The sequence below is a fragment of the Sciurus carolinensis genome (genome assembly GCF_902686445.1).
Source record: "Sciurus carolinensis chromosome 14 unlocalized genomic scaffold, mSciCar1.2 scaffold_123_arrow_ctg1, whole genome shotgun sequence".
NCBI classification, from domain to species: Eukaryota; Metazoa; Chordata; class Mammalia; order Rodentia; family Sciuridae; genus Sciurus; species Sciurus carolinensis.
In genome coordinates this window covers 2,177,859-2,184,958 of record NW_025920108.1, presented here as the reverse complement: position 1 = coordinate 2,184,958, position 7,100 = coordinate 2,177,859, and the positions used below count along the sequence as shown (strand labels likewise).

Sequence of the window (7,100 nt, the reverse complement as noted above, 5' to 3'; positions counted from 1 at the left end):
ATGTGCATGGTAGGTTTTTTTTTCCCATCCTTTCACCTTTAGTCTCTGGATGTCTTTTTCTATGAGATGAGTCTCTTGCAGGCACCATATTTTTTGGTCTTTCTTTTTAATCCATTCTGCCAGTCAATGTCTTTTTATTGATGAGTTTAGGCCATTAACATTCAGGGTTATTTTTGAGAGATGATTCATATTCCCTGTCATTTGGCATATTTTTGGTTTTTAAGTTGACTTGGTTTCTCCTTTGAGTGGTTTTTCTCTAAGGTAATTCCTCCCTTTGCTAACCTCCATTGTTGTTTTTCATTTTCTCCTCATGGAATATTTTGGTGCAAATATTCTGTAGTGCAGGCTTTCTATTTGTAAATTCTTTTAACTTTTGTTTATCATGGAAGGATTTTATTTTATCTTCAAATCTGAAGGTTAGCTTTACTGGTTATAGGATTCTTGGTTGGCAACCATATTCTTTCAGAGTTTGAAATGCATTGTTCCAGGCCCTTCTAGCTTTTAGAGTCTGGGTTGAGAAGTTGGCTGCTATCCGTATTGGTCTCCCCCTATATGTAATCTGATGCTTTTCTCTCACGGCCTTCAAAATCCTATCTTTAATTCGAATGTTAGGCATTTTTATTATAATGTGACTTGGTGTGGATCTGTTGTGATTTTGTGCATTTGGTGTTCTGTAAGCCTCTTGTATTTGATTTTCCATTTCATTTTTTAGGCTTGGGAAAATTTCTGATATTATTTCATTGACTAAGTTATTCATTCCTTTGGTTTGTATCTCTCTGCATTCCTCAATCCCAATAATTCTTATATTAGGTCTTTTCATGATGTCCCATAGTTCTTGGAGATTCTGTTCATGATTTCTTACCACCTTCTCTGTTTGGGACACTTTATTTTCAAGATTAAATATTTTGTCTTTATTGTCTTTGGTTCTGTCTTCCAAGTGGTCTAGTCTTTTGGTGATGCTTTCCATTGAGTTTTTCATTTGGTTTATTGTTTCCTTCATTTCCAGGATTTCCATTTGTTTTTTTTTTTTTGAGAATCTCTATCTCTTTGTTGAAGTGATCTTTTGCTTCCTGCAGTTGCTCTTTCAGCTATTGGTATTATCATTCATTGCCTGCATTTGCTTTCTTATCTCATCCTTTGCTTCATGAATCATGTTAATCATGTGTAACCTGAAGTCCTTATTGGACATTTCTTCTAAGATACTGTCACTGGATTCTATCAATATAGAATCTAGAAATGTTTGGATCATTTTCTTCCCTTGTTTTTTTTCATTTTGTTCATGTATCTTTCCCTCTAGCAGTGCAGATCTGGGGTATTGCAGAATTCCCCCTATAGGCTTATAGTGGCCCTATAGGTTTCCAACACCCTTTCTTTATGGGGAGATCAACATTAGCAGTGCCCAATTCAGACACTATGCAATCCTAGAACAAATAACCCCTATGAGGACTATAATAAAATTGTCATAATAAACAGAATGAGTTCATATATTTTCTTCAGTAAAACAAACAGATTTGCAATAAGGTCTGCAGTTTCTAATGGAGGACAAAGAGGATGCAGAAGGATGTAGAATGTGGCTGTTAATGGGATAAGAAAATAGTATACAGAAGTTTTAGATAATAGAAAGGGTGAGAGTGTAATCAAAAGAAATTGGATGTTAGCATGCAAAATGGGGAGAAAGAGACTCTGAGGGAACAGGTAAACAAAAGGAAAAGAGAGTAAGAGAGGAATAAAAATTTAAATTTTTTCAATAAGAAGAAAAAAGAAAATCTACAGTATAACAGTCATATGGTAATGAAACCTCCCAGAGTTCAGTAGACTGATGCATGAGAGGTACCTGACAATGAGCTTTGAGCCTCCAGCAGGCATCTCAGGATGGGTTTTGCCCCACCTAAAGATCAGAGTTATGTCTCCCAGGATTATCCAAGATAGCCACTCTGGCTTCAAATGTGTTGGCAAATGGGGAGCTGCAACTCAGGGTGTGGCCGTGGTCAGCAGGAGTCATGGAGATGGGATGTGGTTGGTCAGGCAGGGATCCTGGAGTTCGGGTGTGTTTGGTGTGGTTGTGGGATCCTGGAGGCCGGTTGCAAGCAGTTGGTCTGGGGTCGCGGTGATAGGGGGCAGTCAGTTGGTGTGGGGGTCCTGGCAGCAGGGAGCATTCAGTTGATGTGAGGGCCCCAGAGGCAGGGAGTGATCGGTTGGGCTGAGGGATCCTGGAGATGGGTCTCAGTCAGTCCAGCCAGGGGTCCTACGGGCCCTGGCTGTTGTCTCAAAATGGCGGCAGCCACGTGTAATCAAACTTGCAGGTATTGTAACAGTGAACTTCCAGGCAACTGAAGGCAGCTGGTGCTCCACTGGTGGTCGGTGATCAGTTTGCTGACTGTTGTCAGATGATCAGAAGGTGAACATCGTGCATTGGGTGATGGATAGGTGTAAGGCAGGTGATGGACAGGCAAGAGGCAGGTAAATGGCGGATGATTGGTGCCTGACAGTGAGCAATCTCCACTCAAAAAATGCATCAATATGCTGGCAGACTGCAGGTGATCACAGCAGACCAATGGGGTAAACAGTAGGGGATCGATAAGCAGCAAAAACTGCCTTACCAAGAAACAGATATCCTCTGCTTGAAACCAGAGTTATGCAGCGACAAGGAATGCAGCCTCCCTCTAGTCTGCCATCTTGGATCCCCCTTCTTTACTTTTTTTTTGTCATGTTGTGATGGTGCCCAGGACATCACACATGTTAGAGAACTGCATTATCTCTAAAATACATCCTCAACTCTAGTACATTATATTTGTCAGTGTATTTTATAATTTTTGTGCTCTTATTTCTCTCTTTTCATGCCTTTCTTCTGGGTTCACTTCCTTTTGAGCATAAGCATGTACCGGTAATAAGTGGTTTTTGTTGTTTATCTGAAAACATCTGTTACTCTGTTCTGTCTTTACTGCTGAAGAGTATAGAACAGGTGGGAAAAGAATCCCAGAAAAGGTTCTTTTTTCTCCTTCTTGGGATGAGCATCTCTTTATGTTCCCCAGGTTGACCTTGAACTCCTGGGCTATAGTAATCATTCTACCTCAGCTTCCCAAGTAGTTGAAATTTCAAGCACAAGAAAGACAATTTAAGATACATTTCTTTCTTGTGCATCCCCCATTTAATAATTAGATTTATTTTGTGGTTATTTGAAAAAAATGCTCATCCTGCTCCAGAATGAATTTTGCTTGTTTTGTTCTCTCTTGTATCCTCAGTCCTAGGAAAATACCAGGTGCACATTTTCTAATTCATTTTTATCATACAAAATCATTATCAATGGTTCAATGAACTTAGGATGGTTTTGGTATATCTTTGCTTCACTTTCATCTTCTGCCATTTTCTGTATTACCTAATTCAGTAAACCGCATTCTACTGCATATTTAATTCTGAAATTTAACCAAAAATTTAATTCTCATTTCTTGATTATTCCCAAAACCAAAAAACAATGTCTTTGTGTACATTGTCATTTATGATAAACTTGCGATGTCAATACTGACAAACAACAGGGGAAGTTCTTGAAGCGATAGCTCTATGCACAAGTCACCTTAAAAGAGAAACTACCACACAGACAGCTCACCACTTATATAAAATGACTGGCCTGATATGCTGTCTTGCAAGCCCAATTCTATCAAACATTTAGCTCTTCCTCTAAGATTAGATTTAGGTGTTTTGGCTTTAATAATTAATGGTTAATAATTGTAGCCATTCAACAATCAGAGCTCACTATGTCTCAAATAACTCCAAAAGTGCCAATAAATTTTTTTTATAAAAATTTTGTGCATTTTTTCAATTAAACCCCAAATATTCCTTTGCTCCTTGGGTATATCAGAAGCCACCCTGGGCCTGGAAGTAGTTGTTGTAGGTTGAAATCATATTCTTTGTTATTTCCCAAATTAAACCTTCTTATTATTTTTTATTTCCAAAATTAAACCTTCTTGCATAAATATTCATTTCTATTCCCCACACCTTTGCCATGTTTAAAGATAGCATTCTAATAAAATTAAGTATGCTTTTCTACCTTGCTAACCACTTCACCAAAAGCTAGTGACCATCATTGGTACTGAAGCTTAGAAGATAAGGAGAACCACCACAGTTAATGGGGAATGCTGACAATTTGTATTGGCTACATTTGAAATACATGTATTATGTAGAGACTTAGCAGTCCTTCTGTAGAACAAATTGGTATGGATACTTGTTATGGCCATTGCTTGTGCCAATTGTTGTTCAAAACTATGTTTCTGTATTTACTGGATGGTCCTGCTTTTGTCTTTGTGGTTTGGATATAATTTTTAAATATCAACAGTGAGATCAAAATTTTGTTGAGATAAATAGAAAAGCACCTAAATATCAGGAAAGTGTTCATCCTATGTGATAAGGATTCTTGCATGGTCCAGCAGATACAATTGGCTTCCCAGGGGCCTGTCAGCCCCCAATCCAGAGGCCAAATGGCCAGATGGCCAAGCTTCTCCTCACTGCACCATCTTCTACCCTGCACTCTTGACAGCTCTACTTCCAAGATTTCCTTTAAACCCTGTGTTCTCCAGAAACTGCTCCAGCAAACAGCAAGATCTCCCCTTCATCCTATTTCCCAAAGGATACATCATCACTCTGGGCTTAAAACCATTTCCTATATCGAAGAGGATCACACCATTTCACAAGAGCATTACTTTCCAATTAACTATAAATCTCTGACAACAAAGACTACTTCAAGTATCATCTGTCTATCTAAAGGAACTTAGGGTACTATAAAAGCAAAATGAGCTCCCTAAAGTATTTGCTGGATTGGATTACCTCAGCTCTTCAAACACCATCTAAGAGAGAGGCCTACTATCCTAATTAAACTATGATCCATCCTTCTCCATAACTGAGAATCTTCAAATACTTACTGATAAATAGTAGGAACCACAGTTATAATAAATCATACACTCAGTCCTACAAGTGATAAAGAAGATATGTCAGGTTTTACATGGGACAATCACTAAGTATAAGGTGATTCTGAATTATTTAAATGCTATTAAGAATATGAAAATTATGCCTAAAATAGTAGAAATTTGTAACAAAAAATAAAAACATAAATTATATACTTAAAGCAACTTTAGAAAACACATTATTCCATATTAGCTCAATTTAAAAGTTTGTTAAGTTTGATCATTGAAGACATTTTTGTATATATGTAAGTACTTGGTCAATTACACTAATGTATGGCTAAAACTACTAGTGATGTGTCAATATGGTCTTAGGTTTCAAATCAAATCATAACTGACATACAAGAACAAAGGCAGTTTATATTATTGCTAAATATGGAAAGACTATGAATCATTCTTAAGATGGGTAATAACAATTACAGCTTACATTTCTTATTAACCATGTGTCAAGCACTGATGACTGAGAATTAACCTGTTTTCTTATCTGTAATATGGTATATTACATATCTTATAAGGTTGTGTGAGGAGTAAACCAGAAATACAAAACTCTTGAGAGTTGCAACAGGTAAGTGGTCAGCAAAATAGCTACTATTGTTACCACTTGGGACAGTCCAACCAGAACCCAGTTTTATTGTTACCACCAAGAACAAGACTGGGGCTGGTCAGGACAGAAGCATCAAGGACAAGACCCACACTTGGGCGGTGGACCATGACAAGAGTGTATTTGGCATTACCACCTTAGGGCTTTGTAATTAAGAGCCCACATGTCAAATCATAGGCATAAAATCTGAAATTCATTTTAGAGTCAAATCAGAGAATGTGACCTTGACTTTGAAAGAAACATGACCTTATTCTGAAACTTGGTGAGTTGCAAATGATGACTTGGCCAATGTGTACTTGGACCACAGTGTTCTAAGACTTCTCAAAGACATTTTACTTAATAGTTGGGAGACTGGAGCACAAGAACAGATAAGAGAAATTTATATGGACAGGAATAGGAAGCAAATGATGTCTTCAAGGTCCCTTAGAACAACACAAACAATGAGCTCTATTCAAAACTAGGGAATCTGCTTTGTGTAGTCATTGAATGCTGAGCCCCCATAAGAGAGATGATAAGTCAGGTAAGCTTCACTGGTTTTGGACTAATTTAACTAGATGCAAAACACTGTTTTTAAAATGTAATGAAAGGTTAAGAGCATAAGATGTTTAAAATAAGATAAATTTCAACATAATTGGCAAAGAAACAAAATCTTCCAGACTTACAGTACCTGTCTGCTCTGCAACATCTGTTTTTACATCATTAACCTCAAGATCTTCTCCCATTCAGCAAAACTTTCCCATTCTGGTTGAAGATTTTGACAAGCAGGATAGTACAGTGCATAACTAAAATATAGTTTAAAAACAAAAATCTAAGTGCTCTCATGATTACTAATCTTGGGATAAAACAAAATTATGAAGATTATTTTTTTAAGTATTTCAGTTGTAGATGGACACACTACACCTATATTTATTTTTATGTGGTGCTGAGGATTGAACTGAGTGCCTCATGCATGCTAGGCAAGCACTCTACCTCTGACCTACAACCCTAGCTGAAGAATATTTTAAACATAATTCATTAAGAATATTTACACTGAAAACTAAAAATAAAGTGGTTAATTTTATGTAAATTGAAACAGATCTATGGGTCTAACAATTTGGATATTAAGAGATTGAATTAAGGATCATAACCATCCATAATAAAGCAAACCCGAGAGTAAATTTTTAAAGACACAAAGTCCTTATGAAATACAGCTCTTTAGAAATGCTTGGATTTTTCTACAACCATGTGGCCACCAGAAAGCTCAAGAATTTTTTTTGAAGTTTACCATTTTAACAATTTTATACTGCAGAGTAAAAGGCAAGGTGTTGGAAAAATAGAAAGTACCCTGGGCTATGGTGAATGAGGAAATACAAGTTCCAACTTAAGGCAGCTACTACTACTATGCAGCAGGATTGCCACAGGGATGGCAGGTCCAGGAAGGAAGACTATTCATATTAAAAGAAGCTAGAATGATGACACATAATGGGGGGTGGGAGGGGGCAAGAATGGAGGAAGGAGGGACTGTATAGAGGGAAAAGAGGGGTGGGAGGGGTGGGGGAAATGAAAAA

General features: G+C 37.4%; 1 pseudogene; it reads right to left on the bottom strand.

Moving 5' to 3' along the window:
- Positions 1 to 5,958: 5,958 nt before the first annotated feature.
- LOC124973315 (uncharacterized) lies at positions 5,959 to 6,084 on the bottom strand (annotated as a pseudogene).
- Between the last annotated feature and the right edge of the window lie 1,016 nt (positions 6,085 to 7,100).